Source organism: Rattus norvegicus, chromosome 1 (genome assembly GCF_021556685.1).
Source record: "Rattus norvegicus strain SHRSP/BbbUtx chromosome 1, alternate assembly SHRSP_T2T, whole genome shotgun sequence".
NCBI classification, from domain to species: Eukaryota; Metazoa; Chordata; class Mammalia; order Rodentia; family Muridae; genus Rattus; species Rattus norvegicus.
Window position 1 is genome coordinate 61,674,562 of NC_141534.1, and position 26,645 is coordinate 61,701,206.

Below are 26,645 nucleotides of genomic sequence, written 5' to 3' on the forward strand. Positions count from 1 at the left end.
GCACAATGGGACAGGATCCCTGAGGCTGGTGCAGTGGGACAGGGTCGTTGGGGCAGGTAAAACTGAGTAGGAAACGTGAGCCAGGAACAACCGGGCAGGGACTCTGGTTCAGTTACAACAGAGCAGGAATCCTGGGGGAGATGCAAGGGGGCATGAGTCCTGGGGAAGGGATCTTGTAGTAGTGTGCAACTGGCAGGGACCCTGGGGCACGTGCACTGTGACGTGCACCCAAGCTGGAATGTTCAGACAGGTGTGTGTTTGCTTCATGCAGCTGCTGTCTGAAGTAGAGAACACTGGCAACTGCCCCAGAGGGGATTTTGGGAACTCCTTCCAAGAATCCCTTAGCTCCTAACTGAGAAGCTATACATTCCACAGATGGACCTTTATTGAGATGAGCAGATTCTAAGGGAGCTGCCTTGAATGAACAGCCAAAGAAAGCAGAAATGAAGAACAAGCAATTGCAGCAGACATGTTCAGTGTGTTTTCGACCAGAAAAGTAGGACTGGAAGAAACTGATTAAGTCAAATCACTTCTCTGTCTATCCATCCATCCATCCATCCATCCATCCATCCATCCATCCATCCATCCATCCATCCATCCATCCACCCACCCACCCACCCATCCATCCATCCATCCATCCATCCATCCATCCATCCATCCATCCATCCATCCATCCATCCATCCATCCATTTCCCTGAGGTAAGTCAGCTTTTATTTCTGAGAAGGTCAAAGCAGCGCTCCCTTGTGGTGACAAGGAGGATTGCAGGCAGTGAGATTAGTGGGTATTTATTTATTTATTTATTTATTTATTTATTTATTTATTTATTTCATGATCTGCGATAGACTGCCACTTGTGGCCAGTCCCCATCTGCATCAGCTGTACCATAAACCCAGTCTCAGTGTGACACAGAAAAGGCCTAATTGGAAAGTATGTCCTCTCTCTAAGCGACACTGTATAATAACATACTCTGGACTGCAGGTCAGTCAAGGCCTGTGTTTAGGAGACTTGTGGACAGATGAATGTCTGTGAGTCTGGACTTAGACTCTGTGAGGGCTCAGGTCACCTGACTGTCCTGAAGCTTCCCACTGTGATTTATTTCCCTCCTACAGAGCCAGACACCTGAGCAACTGCATTTCCTGGTAATCCCCTAATCCTCTTAAACTGTGTAGTGTGTTCAATCTCAGGGAGGGCCTGGGAATCTGAGAGACACCACTGAGCCCTCTGGTCCTGGCTGACTCAACCTGAGGCTACTCTCTGTGTCTTCATTTTGCTCACCCTCAAGAGACCTCAAAAGTCAGCCGTGAGCTTGCTGAGAGGTCAGGAACCTCCATATTGGCCCAAGAGCAACTGTCCTCTTTTACAGGTTCATCCACAGAGCTTGTAATTCTGATTGGTGCAACAGTCAGGAAGAGTGAAAGATGTCATCTCCCAAGGACAAGTGCTGTGCTAGTGGACACTGAGGAACTTCAGAGATCAAACCCTTCCCCATTCTTCTCCAGCCTCTCTTGTTCTTCGTTGAGATGTTTCCTGCAGATCTAAAAGATTGAGGCAATCCATGACATGGGTTTGAACATAATCTCGACATTTTATTCATTGCCTGATAACTAAGACTAGGTAAAATTTATTTATTCATTCATTCATTCATTCATTCATTCATTCAATCAATCAATACATACGTACAAGGTAGCTGTATTTAGAAAGACCAGAGAGGGCATCAGATGTCATTAGAGACATTTGTGAGCCTCCATGTGTTTGCTGGGATTTGAACTCAGGACCTCTGAAAGAGCAATCAGTGCTCTTAGCCACTTATCATTCTTTCCATTTTCCAGGCTAACTTTTTTACTTCCATTAATGTCTTCTTTATTCAGGTTACATCCTGATCCCAGTCACTCTCCCTCTTCCCTTCCCAGTCCCACCTTACAAATCCTTTCTACCATAATGCTCTCCCTTCTCTTTGGACAAGGGGAGACTCCCTGGGTACCACACCACCCCGGGACATCTAGTCCGAAGTGGCCCGAGCACATTCTGCCCCACAGATTTACAATCAGGTAGTCCGGGTATGGGGAACAGATCCAATGGCAGGCAACACAGACTGAGACAGTCCTGGATCTACTTGTCAGATGACCCACATGGAGACCAACTGCAGATAGCTAACCCGGCTCTGGGGTTGGTTGCACAGGCTCTAGCATACTCCATGGTCCAAGGTATCTGACGGTAGGGGACTTCTTGTAGTGTTTTAACCCAACCAGTTGCCTTGTCACTCTCCCCCCTCTCTTCCACAAGACTTACTGAGCTCCATCTGAGGATTGGCTGTGGCTTTCAGCCGCTGAGTGAAGCCTCTGGAGACAGGTGTGCTACTTTTCTGTCTGCAAGTAAATCAGAAAGAATATCATGAATAGCATCAGAGGTTTTGTCTGTCACATGAGACAGATCTCACTTTGTGTCAGTCATTGACTGGTTGGTCCCTCAATATCTGCTTTACCTTTATCCCTGCACACTTATTGGCAAGACAGATTTCGAGTTGAAGGTTTTGTGACTGTATTGATGTCTCCTTCCTCTTCTAGAAGTGTTTCTTGTTACAGGAGGTGGCCATTTCGTTTTCATGCTCTGGTAAGCCTGCAAGGGAGGCGTTGTGTTGGGTACAGTAGTTAAAAGCAAGACCTGGGAAGAGGAACGGCAGAGTTGTGATCTAGGACTTCCTGCAGCAGCCAGCTCTGGGTCCTGGGAGCCTAGGCAGGCTTTGCAGTCATAGAGCTCCATCCACTGCCCAAGTCCCTTCCTGACACCTTCTCCGTCTCTATTACAGACCATTGTAATGCAGGCATAGTCGCCCTGTCCTGGGCCCGATAGGCCATCCTACCCTGGAAGAACAGAGAGTTCAAGGACGGCCAAATTTCACTTAAGCAAACTTGTTCTCAGACTGTGTGGTTGCTCTGTCTTCATTCTCATAACACACTTTCCTCTACGTTGCCTTAGGCTGTATCCTCCAAGCATCCCACCATGCATCAGCTCCATATCCTGACGAACCTACCTTAGGGTCCCTGATAATTCCAGATACTTTAATGTTCTCCCAGGATGGACTGTGGGCTCTTGTGTGGCTCACATTGATCCTAGAAGTCCTTGGGAGCCTCCATGCCATGGCATAGGATGTCTCTGAATCCGCACTGGCCTGAGGGATTCCATCTGGCACAGGATTCTCTCCCTATTGTTGAATTTTGGCACTTATGTTTTTCAGGAATGGCTCTGCATGTGATCAACACACACTACCCTGGAAGACCAGAGAGTTCAAGGACGGCCAACTTTCACGTAAGCAAACTTTTTCACAGACTGTGTGGGTCCCATCAGCAGAGAGTAGCCTCCACATTGCAATGATGTGCAAACTTCTGCCTTTCAGCCATGATGGACTTTAGGATATACCATGAGGACCCTACACAAGCCACAGGTGGGTGATGTGTAAATTGGGCATGTTATTGGGTCAGGTCTTCAGTGCAGTGCCTTAAGCTGACAGCCTTTTGGGAGGGCATATGCGTCTCTATTAAATGAACTGGTTCCACTGTTGGCCTGCAGTCTGCTGTGTCTGCCGCTCATGCTCTCCTCCAAGTCTCTAACTGTCCCTAACTCTCCTTGACTGGCTGGTCAATCAGCCTTCATTCTAGTCTAGAGCCATTCTACAAACACAGATCCCAGACTGTCCTCTGCCGACGTTTATCAGGGCTGATGGTTTAGTGTCCTTGGTTCCCTATGGGGTTGCAAACTCAAGTTTCTTAGGTCCCTATGTGTCTGACAAAAAGCCTTTAGAACAAGGTAGATGTGAAGAAATCAGGAAATAAACTCCTGCAGTACTTGATGTCTACCACTGGAGGGCTCTACACTTTTCTGGTCCTGGTGTGCTACTCAGCAAACCCTCTCACTGGAAGGCTCTGTGCCTGAAGCAGAGAACCTCTGCTAAACACAATGTTACCAAGAAACTGGCTGTATCTTCATGGCAGCCTGTACAAGATTCTCCACGACCCTGAGGACCCAATTGGGAAAACTTAGGTAGGCAGGGTGTGGGAGCCACCAGGGCTGTATGGAGACCTTACCCAGAATTTAATCTCCAGCTGTGCATTCCGATTAACATGACCCACACTCCTATGAAGGTCTCTGGGTGGCTCCTGATATGAGTTGGGGGAGGGGGGAGGACAAGGAAGCTGGGTCAAGACAGAAGCACTGTCCTTACTCACTGCGTCTGGGCTTGTTCCTGCCCTAACTGGGAAGCAGGAACCAAACACCCACTAATCATGGGACTGTCCGTGATGAGGCCAGCTGAGGATCTGAACTGTCAGCAAGAAAGACAGGAGCTGTATGTACCACAAACCAGAGCACAGTGTCCCGCATTAGCCCATCTCTCAAATGATGCCATCTCCTCCCCAGAGTGGCTCCAGTCTGGGTTAGGAGTGGGTCATGTATTCCGAGCTCTCTGCTACTCCTGCAAACACAGCAATGGTGCCTTCTCATGCTCATCTATACTGAGCCTAGGGAGCAGCCAGAGGTCATACTCATGGGAATTCAGACTCAGTTCAATCTGCTATCCTGTAGCCCATGAGTCTGGACTCAACTTTACTGGTCAAGGCCAGTGGTTTTTTTCCTGGACAAGACTTTGAGAATGTTAGTGACACATTGTATGCCCTTGGCTGGCCTTCACTCTAATAGCCCTGAGTGACCCTTCCAGCCTGCACCCAGGGATTCAGATCAGCATTGGCCAGATCAGGCTCTTTGCTACCTGTTCCTATAGCTCACCTCCACTGTAGTTCATGTGTCCAGGCTGCTGCAGCTGCTCCAGAAGCTACCAGATGTCTTCCCACAGAATCCTGTAGTCCCTGTGGGCTCATCCACAGACATCTCACACTCTCCCTGCTGGGAGTTAGGCTGGATGCCTGCTGTGTGGGAGCTGCCTTGGCTTGTGGAGCAGAGTCAGAAGCAGTGGAGGAGATGTTGTCTGCTGCTCTTAATGTCCTCAGTGCCCAGGGCTTGCCTGTGGTGTGGTTGTGGTCCAGCTCCAGTTAATTACTGATATAAATTCAGCCCATAGAAGCTGCGTACCCCATGAGGCGCAGGGAGGACCATCACTGAGGGGGAACCATGCAATCCAGGACCCTGTTGGGATCAGGGAATATTCCAGGTCCCCTCTCACGCAGGATGCAAGGCTAGGAGCTCTATGTGCCCTGACACAGGGGCATGGGACCGTGACTCCCATGAAATGCTCCTTCATGCCTATTACATCATCAGCTTTGAGAAGGTCTTCCTCAGTAAGAACATCCCACACTGCTTGCCTCTGCCATCTGGCTCTCTTTTCCAGGGCTGCATGCCCTCAGGAACATTGACTTGTCTTCTATGAAAATTAATATTCTGTTAAATCATTTTGATAAACAGTTCTCAGCATGATATCTGTGTCCAGAAGTAGTCATCAGCAATTCTCACGGGGACAGGGAATCAAAATCTTCTCCCTGCCCTTCATCCTCCTCTTTCTCCTCCTCTTCCTTCTCTTCCTCCTCCTCCTCTTCTTTCTCCTCCTCTCTTCATATTCCTCCTCCTCCTCCTCCTCCTACCCTCCTCGTTCTCCTCCTCCTGCTGCTGCTGTGCCTAATGCTGCTTCTGCTATTGTTGCTACTCCTGTTGCTGCTGTAGTTTCTGCTGGTGTCTTTTCCATTGCCATGTGTCTGAAATCACCTACTGTTTTTACTGAGGACATGAAAGAATTTCCAGATGACACTGTGAAATAGACAAGACAATTTATTCCAAGCAAAAAAGACAGTGAGGTAGAATTCTTAGCTTACCATTTGGGGCTTTGATTTTCCTTACTATATTATAACTTCTTTTTTCTACTTCTCAGTTGAGGTCTTTGAAAGAAACCATTTAGACTACTACCTATAAAATTCAATAGATCACTAGGTCTTAGGAACAAAAAAAAACCAGTATGCAAAACAATATGCATGCATGCAGGATTCTGACCATCAACTATAACCCACAAACTAGGTTGTTGATACTTATTCAATGACAAACCTTGTTAATTAGTTTTGAGGCTTAATGGAATGGGATGTTACATTTGAAAACATAAGACTGTGTTCTGCAGCACTTGTGATTGATGACCACATGTGAAAAGATCAGTAGCCCCTGGAGGAGTCCATGAGCCCATGAACCTCTAGTCCTCACCCTGTGGGAGCTATTGGCCTAAGGGGTAGCTGGAGTCCATCTGAAGGGTTGGGCCAACTAGAAAACTCTGTAGAGTGTTGAACTCATCAATCCTATTGGGTCCCTGCTGGGAAGAGGAGAAATCAAGAAGAGGGAGAAGGCTTGGTGTTGGGGAAACCTCATAAAGAACTTAGAGCAGATACAAGGTAAGAATTGTGGGGAAAATGGAAACCAGAGACAGAGGAAGACCAGCATAGAGCAAACTGAAAAGGACAAAGCACAAATTTACCTGGGCTATGCCTGCTTCTTGTTCTCTGGACTCTCCCTGTGGCTCATTTCTGGGGGGAGATTCTGTTCTGCCCCAGGCGAGGTTTCTTTCTCCTTGGCATGCAGCAACACAGCTTTATCAGGGCATTTGCTATATTCCTGGTCCACCCCTTAAAACCTCTGTGCCGTACCCTGCTGGGGATAGGCTTATCCTCTAATGGGGCTCTGTGGGAGAGTGGGTTGTCTTCTTTGATTTCCTTATTGCTACTCTTCTCACTGAAGATTCTTGTTGTTTGAATGCATGGGACACTCACGGCACATTTGTGATAGAGGTCCTGTGTAGGTGTCATCGGTAGAGGCCTGAGACGACCAGCCACAGTGGATCTTTTGCCTCCTTTTGGATGAGCATTCTGGCCATAGTGAGATACGTGACCATGGGAGGATGACACCCGCAAGGTGCCAAGGACTGGCAGGCTTCCACTCCTCTTTGGTTCTAATCTAAAAGCAGCAGCAGGATCAAGGCTAGGGAATGGTGCTGCAAGGGAACTCACTTGCTGTGCCTGGGCTGTGCAGCCATCCCCCTGGAGAGCCTGCTTTTGTAGAAAGAAATAAGTTGCCATTTCCTCATTATATTTTCTTTGTTTTAAAGAGTGTTTTACTACAGAGGCTTGGAATCCAATGCTTTTCATGGCATCCAAAATGGCCAGGTCTGGTGTGAGGGGAAGCAGTTCTTCATAGGGACCTATCAATCCGTTCCAGTGTTCTTTTAACCAAGGGTGTTTCATCGCATTTCTTGCTGTTGGTCTAAAGTTGGGATTTACCCTCAGTAATTTACTAAGGAGGTCCTCCAGCTCTTTTGAAACCCCACAGGGAGCAGGATATACCCCTGCCACTACTTGTCTTTGCAGTTCTTGGATGATCACTGAATCAAATGGGAGCTTTCCCACTACCATACAGTACAAGACCACTCCTATAATCCACATATCATTCTTCGGCCCGTCATACCGATGGCCAAGGAGGAGTTCAGGGGAACCAAAAGAGTACGTGCCGCAGTGGTGGTTTAGCAGTTTTCCAGGTTGAAATTGGGTGCTAAGCCCAAAGTCGATGACTTTGACATTTTTGTTTTTATCAATCATTATATTGTCCAGTTTGAGGTCTCGGCGAACAATCCCCTTTCCATGGCAGTAGCTCACTGCTGACAATATCTGTTCAAATATTTGCCGGGCCTCATCCTCCTCTATGTGCCCTGACTCTCTGATGTACTGGTAGAGTTCTTGGCCTTCCACCAGCTCCATTATGAGGTATATTCTCGTTTCCTTTTCAATAACTTGTATGAGAGACACTATGTTGGGGTGGTTGATCTTTCTCATTATGTTTGCTTCCATCATGGCTGGCTGGAACCACTGCTTGTCCTTTCGCAGAACTTTGACAGCCACCGGGGTTCCTGTGAGCCGGTGGTGGGCCAGGAGGACTTTGGCGTTGCCCCCTTGCCCAATTGTCCCCAATACTTGGTATTGGGAATGGAAGTTGCCCTCCTCAGAGATACTGGGCTCGGGTGTAGGGGTTGGTAACTCCTCCTCAGTCTCTGTAGGCATTTTATCAGTACTAATGCTACCTAAAAATAACAAAAATGGAATCAAATAATGAAAAAGATGGAGCAATATAGGAGCTAAAATTACACTTGTGGTACCTAAAAGAAACAAACAAAAGAAAAAGAAAAAAAAACAAACAAAGACAAAGTAAAAACTAGACTAGAAAAATAGAGCAAAATTATGAAAAAGTTAAGGGGAAAATATGAAGAGTCATAAGTAAAAGCCACCCAAATAACCAACCCCAAAAGAGAAAGCCAAGAGCACACACATACTAAATGCAATGATGAAAATAAAAATCGTCATACTACAATAGGATTGGGCGGCCAAAGATGGTCAATACTATGAATAGATGTTCATTGAAGAAAAAAAAAAACAGATGAAAGAAATGAGAGGAGAAAGAATTAGTATAAGACAAAACAAACAAATATAAAAAGCCAACACTTAAGGGAAAACTCCATTGAATTTCAGGACCTAGTGATCCACAAAAATCCACAACTCTCCAGAGCAAAATACTGAAAATTAAAATTAACCAACCACAAGGAATAAGGCAGTTAAAATCAGTGAATAGTAAACCTTAAACAAAGGCCGAAGTGTCAAAGTGTCACAAAGGGCAAATTTGTATCAAGTCTAAGCCAATGATTGCTTGTACTCAATAAATAGAGAAACAGGAATAATGTAAAAGGATGAAACCGCAGGAAATTGAAAATGGAGATAGAGTGAATCATCCGACTGCAGAACCGTAAATAATCAAAGCAGTAATATAGCATGTGATAACATAAAAACCACTAAAAAATGAAACCAGCAATCCATAATAAATAAATAAATAATTAAAACAAAAAACAAAACACCAATAAGGAAATAGCCAGTGGCGTGGCAATATGTGACCTAATTCTTTCTCTTGAAGTCATCCAAAAATCAATCAATCAATCAAGAAATAGGCAGCCAGCCATCTCCATAGGCCTTTAAACTGATATTATGGGGTTGGCATACCAAATGCCTGGGAGCGACTGGTCAGCCAGCCCAGATACTTGGGCAGCTGCAGGCCAGTGAGAGAGCCTGTCTTGAAAATAAGGTTGAGAACCTACCTCAGGAACAGCAGCCGGGGTGACTTCTGGCCTCTACACTCTCTTGCACTGAGGTGCAGGTAATATAGATACAAGGGGCAAAAGGGGATGGGCACGTGCACACACAGACACACACACAAACACACACACACACACACGCACACACACACACACACGGGCACTCACACAGGCACAGGCACACACACAGGCACACACACAGAAATACACAGAAGTGAACTTATACTCACACAAACTCTTACAAACACCCAGATTCACACAAAACACGCATACTTACACACAAGCAAACCTGGAAAAACACACGTCAGACACATACACACATACACACAGGGATACACATACGCACAAGAAGACATACACACATACAAACACATACACACATACAAACCTGTAAACTCACACACTCCTACATATACTGACAAACACACAGGCAAAAGTGTACACGCACTCACACACAGGCCAACCTGTCAACACACACTCTCTTACACACACTGATACATACACATATACACAGTACAGTAAAATTCGACACAACCACACACAGCTCACTAGATACAACCAAGTCGCAGAGGGCTCCACTCCACACCTCCTCTCAAAGCACTCAAAGAATTCCAGGCCTGGCAACAGCTTAATATGTGTTTGCTGGGCCGCCTCACAATCGCTCCTCATGAGGTCACAATAGGACCTGTCAAGACATGGTTGGGAAGGACTCTGAGACTGTGGCTTCTATGGGCTATGGAAAGACTTTAGGCTGTTAGAAATAAAACCCTGTAAGATGTTTAGCTGTCCATAGTTCTCTGTTTTGAATGTTTACTCTGCATCCTGCTTTAAAGTCCTCATGTCTACACTCAGGGTGTCACGTTATCTTTGAATTCTGAAGGATTAGCCTCAAACTGATGGTATAGTTTTCTTTTTTTAAAGACAAAGCTGTTTCTAAACTGACCCATCAAGAGGACACTGTTCTCAGAAGTCCTCAGAAAGGCTCTAGGTTATCATCAAACACCTGAGACAAAGCTGCAGGACTAGGCAGAGACTTGAGTTTGAATCCCCCAAACGCCAAATGGATGCATCAGCAAAGCTCATAAGCTTTCTCTGTGGAGAAGTTAACATGGACCAACAGATTAGAGGGCCAGAGCCCCAAACCATGCTGGGTGGACACTCTCCTCTGACATCCAACACAGAGATCTTTGTACAGAGATCAGGAGAAGGCTTCTCTGAATAGATGTGCAGAGCACCTCAGGCTCAGGGACTCAGGACTGACACCCATAGAATGCTGTAGAGGAACCCTTTGTGATTCAAGGGCTCATCTGCCTGGGTCCCTGAGCCTCTAGAGATGATCCCAGGACTGGGCTGTCTCTGCTTATGGGCTCAGACAGGGAGGTGCCAGGGGGTTTGCCCTTGGCTCCTGGGAGTAGAGCAGTTTTTCTTTCCCTGTCCCTGCTTTTTGAACTTTTCTTTCCTTGGGAAAATGGAAGGACTGGAAGAAGTCTGGCTATGGAGAGTGAGGCTGGCTGGGAAACTGCTCGCTGTTCTCCATTGTCATCCTGCTGGGGGTTTGGAGTTGTTGGCAGGTTAGCCTCTCAACCATTCCAATCTGCTTCTCTCCATTTAATCCATGCATCTCTGTCTCTTCGCTTCGTGACATGGTTGCACAAGTCCTACCTGTAGCTGCCACTCCAGGGCATAAGTCCCTCAGTGAGTGAATTCCAGATGGTTCTGTCTAGAGAGAAATTGTACAGGGTCGTTGCTCAGTATGTAGGAACATGGAAGAGGATACTGCACTGCACCCAAACACATTTCATATAACATCAATCCACATACTCTGGTACTCATCGGTTCTATTTACACCTTTCGCGATTACTGCTATTCACTGTACTGTGAAGTGTGAATTTTTATTATGTTTCACTTCTGCAAAGGAAGAGACAGTGTTTAGCACTGGAGATTCCAAAGGCCAAGCTGGAAGGGAGGCCTTGACACACAGGTGTGCTCCTGGGAAATAGCTCTTTCATAAAACTCCCCGTTGAATCCCATGATGGGTGGATTGCTCTATGCCCTATCTAGGGTTGACCTCAGTGTGTGTGTGTGTGTGTGTGTGTGTGTATATATATATATATATATATATATATATATATATATATATATATATATATTAACTTGAGTATTTTTTATATACATTTCCAGTATTCCCTTTCCCAGTTTCCGTGCAAACGTCCCCCTCCCTCCTCCCCATGCTCCCCCCCTTGTCGCCCTCCTCCCAACAATCTAGTTCACTGGGGGTTCAGTCTTAGCAGGACCCAGGGCTTCCCCTTCCAATGGTGCTCTTACTAGGATATTCATTTTCCATGTTCCCTTCCCCAGCTTCCAGACTTTAGATGACTGGATGCCCTGACTGATTTTTACACAGGATAAAAGTCGGCTACATTTGTGTTTGATTATTAACAGTGCCTCTGGAACTAAACTCAGATCATCAGCTATTCCTTTCACCTCTGAACCATCTCAAAAGCACACACTATATATTCTGTTCTGTCCTCAGTGTACCATGTATTGCTATAATCACCAGCATTGTTAAAGCAAGCCAAAGGAGATTTATGAAATCTTCAGATTTTGAAATTTACATTCACACATAGCTTGTGCTACACAGCATTAATCCCCCTTTCATGAGAGAGAAGGTCTCTTTACTGTCCAAACCACCCTTGTGCACAGGGTGAGTTTTAGGACAGCTTCAGTTTGTGGTAACACTCTGTCTCAAATTAAGCACACAACAGCAACAACCCAACCAAACTCACACAGAAACACATGCATGGAACACACACACACACACACACACACACACACACACACACACACACAGAGCACTTTCCAGTTGCTACCCTACCCATTCCTCAAGTGAGCATTCAGTGTAACTGTACTTTAATCTCACCTACCTCAGTCCTTCCAGTCTGTAGGCTTCTCTTAAACCCTCAGGAATTGGCAACTGACATCAGGCCGGTTTCTGCTTGCTGGTGGGGAAATTGGGTTGTGTTGCTTTGTTAATCTGTACTCCCTCAGTCAACTTCCCCAGGCCCTGAGAAGTTTCCATTAACCTCCTTCAGAGTACTTCAGTGTTTTTAAGTCATACTCAACAAAGTAAGAAACCATTTGGTTTGATTGCAGCATTTAGGATTGTGTTGAGTAGGTACCAGCAGAATGTACACTGTTTATGAAGTAGGTCTGTGAGTAAGGGCTAGGTGTAATTTTATCTGCTGAGTGAGTGAGCGTTTGCTCCATATCGTTACCCGTTTTGGCTTCTGTGGTATTTTTATTCCTATAGACTAAACGGTTTGAGTTTGTGTTGGCTTCTTCTCTGATTTCAGTATCCAGCACCTCTGGACTTATCCTATAAGTATGACCAGATTAACAGGGCTGTTGATTTTCCATGGAGATGCTTGTTTACATTTTTACTTAATCCACATCTTATGTTCAAGAGGAGGGAGAGCAGCTTGCTGGCTTTGCAGCAACACACATTGACCCAGAGTGAAGGTTCTCTCTGTTACTGATTCGAATTCCTGAATCATCATGACATTTTGCATGAGCTATCCTCCACTGTCTCAGGCATTTGAGTACTCCTTTCCCAGTTCGTGACTCTGTTTGGGAAGACTCAGGAGGTGTGCCCTTGCTGGAGAAAGAATGCCAGTGGGGCTGGGCTTTGAGGTTTTAGTGCTCTGCACCACTCCCTGTGCACTGTCTGCTTTGTACTTGTGATTGCAGATGTGAGTCCTCTGCTTCCTGCTCCTTCCACTGTGCCCTGTCGTCATAGAACTTAACCTATGGTAACAGGTGGTCTGTGAAATAGGATCACTAATCGCCTACATGTTTTATATTTTGCTGTGCTCATGGCATTTCTGTCACAGAAATACAAAGGTAACTAATGCAGAAGGGGATGTAATAGAGCGGACTCTTGCTCTGTGATACCTGAACATGCCAGTTTGTGCTTGTTACTTGTTTTGGAAAATATGCAAGAATTCAGAACTTTGAACTAGAAGTGGCCCAGTGCTCTAAGAAGAGTTTAATGGGGTATACTGGCAGGAGCTTGGGAGTCAGGAGTGCCAAGACCTATCCAGAATGTGGAAGCCCAGGACAAGTGGATTCAGAAGGCAAAAATATTTGTAACTAGCCTGGGATAATTTGTATGATGCTTTTACAAAAATGTGGCTTCCTTCAGCCCACATCCTAAAAACCTACCTGAGGCTAAATTAAAAAGTAATAAACAAATTTCTTCGATGAAAATTTGAAGAGAGCCCAGTATGGCCTCTGTTATACTGAGGTTATAGGACTTCAATGAAAAAGAGCAAATGGGGAAATAGTAATGCAAAATGTATAGTTTACAGAGAAGAAGACACTGGGAAGATTAATCTTATAGCCAATGCCTAGGCCAGAAGAGAGCCTGCAATTACTTAGGACATTAGAACCTTAATAAGAGGCCATGTCCCCTCAGGTGATGACATCACTCAATTAACCTCGTAATCTGTGGTAGAAAGTGACTTACTTAGGGATTTCCTGCTATTAACAGACACCATGACCAATGCAAATCTTATAAGAAGAACACTGCTTTGTGTTTGGCTTACAAGTTCAGCAGTTTGGTTCATTATCATCAAGGTGGGAGCATGGCAGCATCTAGGCCGACATGGTACAGGAGGAGCTGGGTGTTCTACATCATCATCTGAAGGCCGCTACTAGAAAACTGATTTTCATGCAGCTAGGACAAGGAACATCTACAGTGACACACTTCCTCAATCAAGGCTACACCTATCCAATGAGGGCTCATCTGCAAAGAGTCCCACTCCCTGGGCTGAGCATATTCAAATCAACACAGGAACATTAGGCATTTTCAGTTCCTGAAATCACCTGTGATCAGAAGCTGCTGCTACTGTGGGTCATGGGACCCAGCGCTTTCCAGAAATCAGGCATCTTCTCATGTACTCTCATCAGTCACTGGGAGTAAGGAAGCTCAGCAAAGGACTGCTGTGTGGGCTGAGACAGCTGAGAAAGTCTGCTTGGGAAGGTGTGTCAATCTTCATCTCCACATGGAGATAGCATGGGGGTTACCTGACCTTACCTGACCAGTTTCCATGTTTGGTACCCCTGGATCATATTCATTGTCAGGTAGGAAAGTGTTATTTGGCACCCAATGTCATGCTGTGCTTATCATGTACCCAAAGTTGATAGATGACTTAAGAATGTAGGCTTGAAAGGTATCCAGTTTCTAATCTGGGAAGGAGAACAGCAGGCCTGAGAGGAACAGGCCTCATGTGCAGAGGGATGTACCATCTGTACATGGTTGGGAGAAGCTCAGAGAAGGTTAGTCAAAGCTGTCTATCCAGTAGAGGTTAGTTAACTGTGGAAACTATCACTAACAATAAAGGTAACTTTGAACTCTGAGGAAGAGAAGGTTTGTTGCCATTGTTTGTGGACCATGCTTCAGAGGTGATGAGACACAGAGAAGCTGTGTCTTGGGTTCATGCAGGAAGCATGCTAGCTGAGCACTTCACATCTTAAGTTGTGTAGGTCGTCAGGGCCCTTACACAAAGGTGATCTAGTGACAGTTTCTTGCTTTGTTTGTAGCAATCACAAGAATTTAAATTTCCTACTTGTTCTTGTTCTTAAAAACTCACTGATTACTTTTAGCTGAGACTCCTGGGAGACTTTTCTCTCACTTGCTGTAAGTTTTAAAGATTTGGTGATTAACATAAATAACTATTCATAGGTCAACACAGGGCCCACACTGACCTCACCTTGCTATCTGGAACTGTTACTCCTGAGCCAAGGGTCTCAAGGGTCTCTGCCTCAGAAAGAAATGTGGAAAAGTGATCTCATAATCTATTCACATTCCTTGTGTCATCCAGAATATCTGCTAGAATGAGAGGATCCTTCCCTGCTCAGGACAATGTAGATACTGCTTCCCCAGGAGTAAAGAAAGGGCCATGTCCTCCCTCCGTGGGACAGCCCCTGATGTTCACTGTAATGTCACCCAACAGTCCCACCTTGAATCTGCTGTTCCACTTGAGCATGGAGACTCCCTTTTATTCTGGGAGATAAACAGGAATCTCCAGCTAGGAACAGTGGTCTAAACATGAGGTTAAGTGAAGGCAGTGAGAATGATGTATACACACTAAGGGTTTCTGATTGAATGATTCTGAACTTAATGTACTTCCTACTAGAGTCATCTGTAAGTGACATGTAAGCTTTGTATTAAAATGTACCTTTAGGTCCAAGATTTCATGGTAGGACAATGTCCTACTTGCTTTTAAAGATATCCTAAAAACTGGATAGAAAAGAGAATATACAGAACAGAAAATGTTCCTAGGTGTACAAGACTGGTTTACATGTGCAAGTCTCTGTGCTCAACGTGAAGAGCACACAATATGCCTTAGAAAATAGATGATAAGCACTCTCTTCTCTCTCTCTCTCTCTCTCTCTCTCTCTCTCTCTCTCTCTCTCTCTCTCTCACTCACTCTGTTTCTACCTCTCCCCCTCTCATGGGTGGTTGTGTCCGTGTCTGTGAGTGTGTGTGTGTGCATGTGTGTGTGTTTCTGTGTCTGTGTGTGTGTGTGTGTGTATGTGTGTGTGTGTGTGTGTGTGTGTGTGTATGTGTGTGTGAGAAACTGAAGGTGAGCTCAGGGTCTGCATGACCCAGTTGGAACTAGAATCCCATGTTGATTGACTCCCACCTTGACAAGTATCATGTTGTTGGGATGACCAGCATGTGACTATTGGGACAAGATAGAAGTATTTACAAAGCCAACAGTTTTGACCAATTTATGCGAATTAGGGCAGATTTGAGAGTACACTTAAGAGTTTTAAACTTTGTTTGAAAAAACAAAAAACAGTGTTCTTGGAATAGTTTCTTTGGAGTAGAGCGCATAAGGCCAAATTTTAACTGATTGTTGGTGAGCACCTGTGGGTTTTTGTGTTCCTTATGTAGTATCCCTTAGGTTTGGGTCAGACAATGTAAACCTTATCATTTCCACTGTTGTTAACATCTCAAATGATGTCCCACGTCCTAGGTGCCAATCCACAAATGCCCACTCCTACATCTTCTCCCTCCTCCCTCCATTTTGCCACTATGATGCTGCTCCTAAACTCACCCAACTTTTCGAAACCCACCACTCCAGCCTCCTCCTATGTTCGAGCATCACATCTCCACAGGACCAAGGGCCTTCCATCCCATTGCTTTCAAATAATGCCATCCTCTGATGTATATTGATTGGTGGTCTATTTTCTGGAAGCTCTGGGTCATCAGCCAGCATATATTGTTCTTCCTCTATTGCAGGACCTCCTCTGTCACAGGACATCCACTGTTTAAGCACCACCACTACCTCAGGAAGTCCACTGTCTGTGTGTCAACTCCACTGTTACAGGACCACAAGTGTCTCAGCACTTCAACTATCACAGCACTTCTACTGTTCAGGAGCTCAAGAGTCTCAGCATCTCAAGTGTCACAGGACCTCCTTTGTCCAAGAACTGGACTGTCCAAGCAATACTGCTATTGCGGGACCTCCACTGTCACAGGATTTCCACTGTAGGAGCACTACAACTGTCTCAGGACACCCACTGTCCTATAACCTCCACTATCCCAGGAATTCCACTGTCATAGCACCACCCGTAGCAACTAAAGTGTTTCAGGACATCAACTGAAGCAAGATCTCCCATGATTCTGCAACTTCACTGCCCCAGGATCTCTACAGTGACAGGAAATCCCCTGTATCAGCAATTCCAATTTTGCAGGACCTCCACTGTAGCAGAACCTCAATTGTGCAGCAGCTCCCCTGTATGTAGGTTGACCTCCACGATCTCAGTGCCTCCACTTTCAAAGGACCTTCACTGTCACAGAACCGGCGCTATTTCAGTGCCTCCACTGTCGCAGGACCTACCTCTTCACAGGATCTGCACTGTTGCAGCAACTGTAATTTCAATTTTTCAAAGTCATTGCTGGTTATTAGATTTCAGGCTGAATGAAATGAGATGTTACTTTTGAAAGCTTAAGAATTTGTTCTATACCTCTTGTGATAAATGCCGTGTGTGCTAGGACCAGTAAACTATGGAAGACTTCTTCAGCTCATACCACTCTCCACCTCACTTTGTGGAAGCTGGTGTTTTTAGAGTGTGATAAACTTCAGGTGAATGGATGCATTCAGCTGCACCACGCTCTAGAGTGGGCTACACAGCAGTCATATTGAGTCCTTGCTGGGAAGAGAAGAAATCCAGAAGAGGGAGAAGGCTTGGGTTGGGGGAAGAATCATAAAATACTTAGAGGATATTAGAAGGTAAGAATTATGGGGAACTGGAAAACAGAGCCAAAGGAAGAATGAGCACAGAGCAAACTGGGAAGGACAAAGTACATAGGCACTTGGGTTTTGCCATCTGCGTGTTCTCTGGACAATCTCCCTGGGCCACATTTCTGGGAGAAAACTCTTCCCCCACCCCCTTGTAAGGTTTCATTCTTGAAGGAAAGCAGCAACACAACTTCATCAGTGAATTTCCCCATTGGAATTGGTTCATCCTTTAATGCCTCTGGGAAATCCCGAGCTGGGGAATGTCCTGCTCTCTGCTGAGAGACAGCAGGAAAGTAGGTCGTCCTCTGTTTTCTCATTGATACAGCTCTTCTAAGTATGGCTGATTGTTGAGTGAAGACACAGGATACTTCTGGTGTGTATGTATGCTTTGTTCACTGTGGGTGTTGTTGGGAGTGTCCTGAAAAGAAGGGCATGCCCAATGGCACTTCTGCTTCCTCTTTGACTAGCCTTATGATCATAGGGAGACACTAGGCCATTGGAAAATGAGGAGAGCAATGTGTCTAAGTTGTGTTCACTTCTATTCCTATTTAGTCCTAGAGGGAAATCAGCAAGGGTGTGAGGAATGCTGCTGTGCACTGACTGTGTGGTGTGAGGAATGCTGCTGTGCACTGACTGTGTGGTGTGAGGAATGCTGCTGTGCACTGACTGTGTGGTGTGAGGAATGCTGCTGTGCACTGACTGTGTGCTGTGAGGAATGCTGCTGTGCATTGACGCTACCTTTTTTCTTTTCTCCCTACACCTGCATCCTTCTGGTGGCTCAGGTTGGACAACTAGGTGCCCATGACCAACTCCTCATTGTGGATGGATTTAGTCTGGTTGGACTTTCTCAGGAAAGGTATGACTAATTGGTTACTTTAAAGCTGATTGGTTAGTCTTACTGTATTGAAGTGATATTTTGCTTTTTATTTTGAAATTTGAATTCAAAAAGAAGTGATGTAAAAGCTCTTTGTGTTTACTCATCTTACCCTATAATCCTAGTTGTTAGAGCACATGAATCTCATTTGTGTTCACTCATAAGAATGTATATTCTTTAGAGTATTTCCTTAAATAATTATATAAATATGTACACTTATACTTAGAGCTTGTAAAATGTTTAAATATCTTAATGTTAATGTTATAGAATAGAATATATTTACCTGTTTTATAATTAATTATCATAAGTGATGTGGACAGGACATAATCTTCTGAAAGCCTAGTTTATTTCCCACACAGCAACCTGGTTGAGGAACCTAAGCACAAGTATTCTGAACATAGACTCTACTGTGACAGTGACCGCTGTTTCTTTTCTACCTAAGGCAGCTGAACTCATGACTAGTACCAGTTCCACGGTTACCCTGGAAGTTGCAAATCAAGACATCCTCTCTCACTGCCTGTCCACCTTTCTTACCAACCCATTGTCCTCCATGGTGCAGAGAGGTAAGAGCTAGTGACTCAAGCCAGGTTAGCCAATATATAGTAATCCTGTATTGAGATATGGCTCCTCCTAAAAGTTATCAAAATCTGGGGCTTGAAAGATGGTTCAGTATTTTACAACACCAGTGTTAGCTCACAATTGCCCCTAATTTCAGGGGATTTGAAACCTTCTTCTAAGTTCTTTGGACACCAGTCAAACATTCAAGTGCACACATGCTGGGCAAACACTCATACACATAAATTATATTTATAAAGAGAGGCTCAAAAAGTCCCATGTAGTAGCTCCTACCACAGCTCTTGCTCAGCTCTTCAAGGAAGAAGTTAGTTGAGACTGAGTGCATGATGCTGAGAAATACTTCTGGATCTTTATCCAGATCAGATCTGATGGTACAGTTTCCTAGATACATTCACAGTCTGTTAAGTGCAGTATTGTGAACACTCTTCTGACCCTGACTCAGCTGTGGAACCTGCACACCCTAGCCCTGACCTTTGTAGCTGGAGTATCAACAACAGTATCAGCATCTGACAGCCTAGAATCCTGTTTACTAAAGCGTAGGACAGGAAACAATCCTGGCTAGACCATGTGTTGGCATCTTAAAGCAGAACACCATTTACTAACTCAAAGAGGGACGTGGGTAACAAATGAGTCCCAGGTGAGCAGACAGGAAGACTAAACTGTGAACAGGTGTGGATAATCACACCAGGTGACAGCACCATGTGATGCTGTCATTCTGATGGATAATAATATGTGTGTTATCAGGTGAGAGAAGAGAAGTTGAGTGCTTTTTAAAAAATACTCTAAAAAAGGTTACTTTGTTATTTACAATTTACAATTCAGGTGTTGAGAAAAAAAATAAGGTCAGTTTCCCCCATAGATACTTATTAAGTAAATGAAATGTTTTTCTAGACACAATATATGTAAAAGCTTTTGAAAATGTTCATATAAAGCTATTTGTGGTGGCATGTACCTTTAATGCCAGCTCTAAGAATGCAGAAAGAGGCAGATTTCTGTTAGTTTCCGGTGCCCCTGTCTGTGTAGTGAATTCCAGGCCAGCCTCAAATATATAGTGAGACCCTAGGCTATGGTTTCTTCTGATTGCTTGGTTGTTTTTGCATTTTTACGCTAGTCAAAGAATGTATATAAAGATCACCCTATTGTACCAAGAGCAGTTATTAAATATAAGAATTTTAGACGCATACTTTGAAGCTCTTCAAGTCTTAGAACCAGTAAGAGGGAGAGAATGAATGAATTGGCTTTGGTTTCAGTTTCAGATCGTTATGGCTCAGGTAAACCCAGAGCACAGAGTGAAGTTTTTATGAGTTTTATTTTTCTTGGATATTTTATGTATTCACATTTCAAACGTTATCCCCTTCCCATGCTCTCCCAACCCCCTGCCTCTGCTTCTATGTGGATGCTCCCGCTCCCATACACCCATTCCCATCTCAGTGCTCTGGAATAAGGATGCTTGCATGTAACCATTGCACTGAATAGGGGGACCCCAATGGAGGAGTTAGAGAAAGGACTGAAGGTGCTGAAGGGGTTTGCAACCCCACAGGAAGAACAACAATATCAACCAACCACAACCCACCAGAACTACCAGGTAGCAAACTATCAACTAATGAGTACACATGGAGGGATCCATGGCTCCAGCCACATGTGTAGCAGACGATGGCATTGTCCATCATCGATAGGTGGAAGAGTAAAGGTTTTGAGCTCGATAATAATTCAGCTCAAAACGGCTCCCCAGAGAGTCCTCAAAAGCCTTGGACAGAGCACAGTGATGCAACGAATCTGCCTGGTAAAGACAGGCTGATGAAAAACAGAGCAGATCACCTTTTCAGCCCCAATGTGACAAGAGGAGGCACTCTCTAAGTCACCTTGTAACCCAGAAGCCAGTGAGGCACATTGTACTTCGATCATTGTTGTTTTCATAGAGGTCTCAAATTAGTCCAAAATTAGGATTTTACTTGAAAACCCCTTGACCTTATAGATCAAAATGCACTGTAAATGTGTCTTCAAAAAAGTGTCAGGTTTCCAAGGTAGTGGAGATCATTTTTACACTTAAAAGGCTGGCTAACAAAGTAGTGAGGATGGAATATCCTGAATAGGGACCCCAACCTCCAAAAGGCTTCAACCTCCAAAAGGCTTCACGTATTTACTCTCATGTCTCTAGCACAGATCTCATCTGGTCCTGGAGAAAGTCCTTATCCTGGTCTGTGGTGTCAGGAGACTTGTAGGGGTGCGTGAAGCCGACTTCTGGTACATCTTTGTCTCTGGCTCAGTGCTAAACATCCTGCCCTCAGTGTATGATGGGTATGACATGGCTCCTGCATTTAAAGGAACATTGTTATGTTTATTTTACTTGTCATTTAATGTGACACTTGGGTTTTTAACACTATTTCTAATAGATCAGCCTCCTATTCCTGGAGAGAAGTGTGCATATACCACTAGAACAGCAGCTAACATCTGTCTCCACTGGAGACCTCTGCACTGAGGTCTGAGATGAGCTGGAACACTTTCTTACTTGTGAAATATCTGACTTCTTTGATACAGTTCTCAACAAATTACATTAACTATCATTCCTGAATTTTGTTCACTGAAGTTTTATTTTTATTACGCTACTCAAGTAAACTAATACTAAATTATTGAATCTGGGAAAATGCGAATTAGTGTAAATGAGTAAATAAGAAAATGTGAAATGTTTTTTATTGAAAGCATAGGGTCAACATTACATTTTTAGCACAGCATTTAAAATACATGCTTTTTAGAAAACCATTTATTTATTTCCTTTATAATCCAATATTAGACCTTCCTGTCTTCCCAGTAACCCACCATACAAATCTTCCCTCCATCGCCCTTTCCTGAAATGGCAAAGCTCCTTTCGGGGTTTGAACCCCCTTGAATGCTTTTTAAAAGATTGTAAAACAGATCCCTGAGGAAAAAGTACACCTTTCATGCAGGTTTAAGCATCTGATTGTTTATTTCTTTACATTTCACAAGAGCAGACCCCTCAACCTAGACCTGGTTAGGAGCTAAATTGCAGGAGTGACAATGCCACAAACAGCATGCATCAGTGTATAGAAAAATCTTTTTATTCCTTCATAGACACAGGAACAGCTGGCTACTTGGCGGGTGAGCCATAAAGCAGTGTCAGGTCTGGTTATTCACCCATTCCCCAGTTTTTGTTACCTCCTCTGTGAGGAAGAAACATGCATGAAATTTTGCTAACATCTCTGGTGAGTCTCTGAAGTAGTAGAGCTTCCTCTTTTCTTTTCTCAGCCTCTTACCACTTCCAAGGAAGAACTTCAGGAAGAGTTTTACCTACTTGAGCTCCATTGAGTAGAGGCTGGCAAGGGTCTCTAGTGTGACAGTAATATGTGGATCCAGCGCTCCTCATTGGAATCTATGACATCCAGACAGGAGCACCTGAACCCTTCCTCCAAGTCAGTTACCCCTGCTTCCACTCTGACTAAGAGTGGTCCTGGCCATTGGGAAACCCCAGCAGAGGTGCTGGCCACCACTGTTACTGTCTCCCAGCCCATATGAACAGACCTCCCTCCACCACCTCCTCTACCACAGGTCCACTACACCAGATTTTGGCGGCATTTTAGTGGATTTGCCCCTCCCACCACCTTCTGCAAACAAGGCAGGATCCCAGTCTGTTCAGGTGGCTGCTGGCTAGCAAAAGAGAGTGAGGAGCAGCAGCGGTGGTCTGAGATATAGAAGGACTGCCTGGACAAGGAAGCAGAGAGGAAGTACAGGGAGCAGGAGAGGAATGGGTGACAGATGCACTCTCATTCCCTGAACCTGCTTCCTTCTCTTCTTTGACCACACCGACCAAACCAGGAAAACCTTCCACACTGCAGAGGCCCCAAGAAACAGTCATTCTGGTGTTGTAGTCCCCGCAGCAGCCCCCCACTATTGAGCACAGGGATCTGCAGTTCATAACTATCAGTAAAGAGGAGTTGTCCTCTGGGGAGTCTGTCTCCAGACCCATGGAAACAAGATGCCAGGGAGAAGCTGGAGAAGCAACAGCAAATGCACCTTGTGGATATGCTAAGCAAGGAGATCCATGAGCTGCAAAACAAGGGGGACGGTAGTGCAGAGGAGAGTGACTGCCTGTGGAAGAATATGCTGGAGTGGCAGTTCCAGAAGAGACTTCAGACCATATTTCTTGTGTTTCTCCCAGGTTCATTTCAGAATACTGTTCAAGAAGCTCAACATTTGACATTTACATAGTAGAAATTTATAACAACAATGTTTTTGCCCTTCTGGCCTTAGACAGTTCTACAGTGCTGTCTATGGTTAAGTGCCAGGCAGTGAGAACCCAGGAGTGACATTCAGAGGTAGAAAGGATGACCTGCAGGTAAGGTGCTCCTGGGGCCCAGTGTCCTAAATGCAGGTCCACAACCTTACAGCTGCCCACTCCAGCTGTGCCTGGGATGGAGCCAGTGCTACCGACCTAGGAGGCATCTCAGGGAGTGTGCTTAGTATGTGCCCCATTGCTTCAGTGCATGACAAGGTTAATCTGCAAGAGCAGCAAGGATTTTAGCCAGCTCGCGTTCTGTATCTGAGAAAGAACATGTCTTTAAGAACATCAATATGCTCACCTCTAGCACATATCAGCTTTATATGTCAACGATATCATAATAAAGCTGTTTAAAACATAAAAAGTTATAGGGTAGCTCAAGTCTAGGATGTGCTGACCCTGAGTATTATATCTAATTACACACACATACACACACACACACACACACACACACACACACACACACACACACACAGAGAGAGAGAGAGAGCGCTAAAAAAAGTTGGAGAAATTAACAAATCTTAAAAATATATAAAATACTGTGTAATTATTAAAAGTCTGTATGAGAGTCAATGTTTTTCGCCTCGCATTGAGGAAGGGGCTTAGAGAAATGAATTATCCCCCTCCAACCTCCAAAAATATACGCACACACACAATCAATGACATGTGTAATTGTACCAGGAAATACCCGTATTTTATAGAATGCCATAATGGAAAGTAAGAACCATCTTTTTCGTTAAGGGTTGCCAATATATTCTTTTTTCAAGGTGTGTGCAGCCGTGCCAGTCTTGTTCACCATGGGATGGAAGAGGTCCCTGACCTGTGAGCCTAGAGGTGACCAGGTGCTCCATTCTGAGACTGAGAGAGGCAGGATGCCCACTCAAGGGTCCATAGCAGGTAAGGTTTTCAAGCTATGTACAGTGCTGGAAAAGCCTACACAGGGCATACAGTTAGCAGTGATGTGTTTGCAGGGAGTCCAAGGAACCAGCTTTGTACTGATGCAGGTGGGCAAGCATTTATCATCCACCTTCCACTCTGACAGCAATAAGAGTATTGCTTAAGATTTATTTCATAGATTTGATCCCTGACCAAAATACCAAAAACTGCACCCTTAACGATGTAGCAAATAGAATAGTGGATACTAGGCCAAGAACCTTTGACTCTTCTAATACCATTGTGTATTTCCGAGCAAGGAAGGAGAGGTATCAATGGACAGCAGTCTGCTTTCCCCACGAGTGCTCTACCACTGAGTTAGTAGCCTGAGCCCTCCTCACCTTTAGAAAAAGGGTGTGACTAAGTTGTCCATGGTGACCTTGAACTCATGCTGTAGACCAGGCTAGCCTTGAACTTCTGATCCCCCTTCCTACTGAGTGTCTTGATTGTCTGGTATTACAGGCCCATTTCTCTACAGTTGACCAGCTTGCTTGCTTCCTCCTTTCTTTTCTTCTCCTTTTTATCTCTCTCTTTCTTTCATTCTTCCTTCCTTCCTTTCTCTCTCTCTCTCTTTCTCTCTCTCTCTCTCTCTGCCTTTCTTGATTTTTCGTTCTTTCTTTCGTTCGTTCTTTCATACTTTCCTTTCTTTCATTCTTTTCTTTCTTTCATTCTTTAACTTTCTTTTCTTCCTTCTTTCATTCCTTTGTTCCTTTCTTTTAAGATTCAATTATTTGAGTGGTCTATCTGCATGTACATCTGTGTGTCCAAAGAGGGCATCAGATCTGATTATAGTTAGTTAGTATCCATAATATGGTGACTGGAATCAAACTCAGGACCTTTGAAAGTGCAGCCAGGCTCTGAACCACTGAGCCTGCTCTCCAGCCCCAGCCCATTTTCTTAAACTTAGCACACTTGGTTCACATGAGAATTGTCTGTCCATGAGCAAGATAAGGTTAATCATAGCAAAGAGTGCTTATCCCTTGCCAGATCAACCTGGGGTCTCCTGTGACTTATGCTGTCCTTTTCCAGGCCTGTCACCAGTGCCTTGGCGTTTGTGGGACTCATCCACAGAGGCATGCAACTCAGAGAACTGCACCCCAACTTGGTGCACAGGAACTCTTTCAGGTGTCAATTGATTGTCACAGGTTTCTGCTCGGTCAGCAAGGAAGGGAAGCCTAGCCCTGTGCCAGGTCAGTTCCCAGTACAGAAGTTCATTCATGGCAAACCCAAGTGATCATTGCAGTGAGCGTTGGCGGTCTAGAGCCCACATCAAGGAGGCCTTCCACACTTTGGAAGTGGAGAGGGAGGGAAGAAAACAAAAGTATGGTACACTCACACTTTGGAAGGACACACATCCATCCTAAGTGAAACACAAGTTCTGTTTTCCAGTTGACAAGTATATAACATGGCTCTTAAGGCTACACCCACATTGTAAAAGCCGGTGATGTCAATCACAGCAGGTAAGATGTCAGCCACCTGAGTCATGCAGAGTTTGACCACATGAGACTCACCCCAGGACTTAAATGCAGTGAGTTCAAGGACTCACATGCTATGCTGCGTGGGCTCCTCCTTATGCCACACCTTGACCCCATTGCACCCTGGGCCTCCACACCATAAGCCAGAGTGCAGATCCCTGGGCACAGTAGGACACACCTAGGCTAGTTTCCACTCCCATGGATGTTCTTGTGGCCTTGTCAGAGCACTGTGACCACATCCCACATCTGAACAGCAAGCTAATCAACAGGATGCTCTAGGAGTCCACCCGTTTGTCTTCTTCAGAGACCCCATAATAGAGGGGGCAGAAATCCAGGCTTTAGGGAGCTACCACAGCCATGATTGTTCATTTGTCCCAGCCACTCCACCTTTGGCCAAGTTACATCTCTGCCAGGCCCTGCCATGTTGTCTTCAACATGTTTGTGTGTCAGTGATACTTGTATGAACTATGCTACACGTTGGCCTAGAGGCTGGGCTTTCCTCTTGCATTTCCAGCAAGACTACAGAGTTCCCGGGGGAGACTCTCATGGCACTTCATGTTCTGACAGCACAGTCTGCAGATGTCTCTAAGGTATTGGACATCAGACCCCACTGAGGAGTGAGAGGCTTTCAGTGGCTTATAGACCCAGGGCCTGGGCATGATGGCCTTTATTGTGTGTTTGATAGCATGTATGCTCTGCTCCAAGTGTAGACAGACACTCCCCATGCCTGTAGTCTGTGCTTGGAGTGTGGGTACACACTCTCCATGCAAACAGCTGTCTACGCACACACAGATGCCATTTTCATGATTTACACCTGTTATCTTTGATGTTTCTTTTAAAAGACAATCATATAAAGTTACTGTGATTTTGTGCTGGCTTTCTTTACCCAGCCCACAGATGAATATTGGAAGGAGACTCGAATCTGCGTGGGCTCCTCCTTATGCCCATACCCTGACCCCATTGCACACTTTTAGGCAGAGGCATGGCAGAGCGTGGCCTGTAATTGTCCTGTCCATTCCCTATGGATTGTGACCACAGTCTGCAGTTCTGCACAGCCTGGCATCCAAG

General features: G+C 44.9%; 1 pseudogene across 1 annotated transcript; it reads right to left on the minus strand.

Moving 5' to 3' along the window:
* Positions 1-774: 774 nt before the first annotated feature.
* On the minus strand, positions 775-9,686 carry LOC134485047 (sperm motility kinase Y-like; annotated as a pseudogene). Its single transcript, XR_015646179.1, has 5 exons — positions 9,117-9,686; positions 6,462-8,054; positions 2,484-5,752; positions 2,291-2,367; positions 775-1,536 (listed from the first exon to the last, which is right to left on the minus strand). The product of XR_015646179.1 is annotated as a sperm motility kinase Y-like (transcript).
* Between the last annotated feature and the right edge of the window lie 16,959 nt (positions 9,687-26,645).